The sequence below is a fragment of the Penaeus monodon genome, chromosome 19, assembly GCF_015228065.2.
Source record: "Penaeus monodon isolate SGIC_2016 chromosome 19, NSTDA_Pmon_1, whole genome shotgun sequence".
NCBI lineage: Eukaryota > Metazoa > Arthropoda > Malacostraca > Decapoda > Penaeidae > Penaeus > Penaeus monodon.
Genome location: NC_051404.1, coordinates 32,817,702 through 32,818,946, shown reverse-complemented (window position 1 = coordinate 32,818,946; position 1,245 = coordinate 32,817,702).

Here is a 1,245-nt window from a genome sequence, read left to right as displayed (position 1 = left end):
GGGAATAGAAAATATAAATAGCAGAAAAAAAAAAATACGCTTTCTAAAAAACAAATATTTTCAGTGATAATACAAGTGCAGGTTTACTGACTCCCCTCCCCTCGAGGATGACGTGGTGTTGCGTTCCGTCGTGGAGCCGCGCGGAGGGCCCGAGCGCCCCCGGCCTCTCACCCTTCGCCTCTCACCCTTCGCCCGCCCACACCTCATCTCCTGTGATAGTCGAACGTCCCACCAGTGTTTGTGGCTTTTTTGGGGGATCGCGCGAGCTTGACCTGACTCGCCCGGGGCTCCGCGTGGAACAGTTCAACAACAGGCTGCTTACCTCTCGAACCCTCCTTTTTCCAGTAACAGTTGTAAGAAATGTATCATAAGTGTGTTTGATAATGAAAGGGAGACAGTCACTTCTTATCTATAGCCAGCCACTCATTTAGTCTCATTAAAAGATAAGTATGATTTTAAGGTATTTAATCTAGCTTTAGTGATGGTGATTGAATCTCCAGTTAAGACGAGAGCGAAAACGCGCATGCGGACAGACCTGTGCGGTTCAGACTGCGGAATCTCACTGAAGTAGCCATTGTGTGTAGGTGTGGAGTCGTGGTGTCCGAGAGTGGCCTCAGGATTGTTCAGAGTTGATGTCATACTCATGCCATATCATCAGTTTTGCCAGATGGGAATCATGCACAAAGGTCTCACTCTTATTAGTCATGCGTCTGGCAACACGGGCATATATCATCACGAATAGCCAGGGCTCCCAACACCATATTTCCTTTGTATATAGTACCAGTGTAGGTTAAGACACCTGTTCTGTATATTTTTATGTACACTTCAATACAAGGCGGGAAGACAAATCATTTCAATAAACGCTGTATGTAATGCTAAGGATCTGGACTCTCAAGAGACTTAAACTGGATGTGTTTACCTTCGTCTGTTTTGTATTGTTATTATGTCCTGGTACTCTGCTAGCTGTGTACGTTAACCTTGTGTCTGATATTTCCCCTCGCCCAGTTCCTAAACCCTTTTATTTAGTTTCGATGAGGTCATCACGCACAGTAGACGGTAGTGATGACGGGTATTTTGTTACAGTGCCAATATAGTGCCAAAAATGCTTTATTAAGATATACTTATATGACTATAAATGCATTCAGTAAATGACAGTATTGTGCAGTTTACACCCCACTCTGTCGATTATGGCGCTGGTGGGTAGACTACATACACCTGAGTCTCGGTTAGAACGTCTTGCGTCTA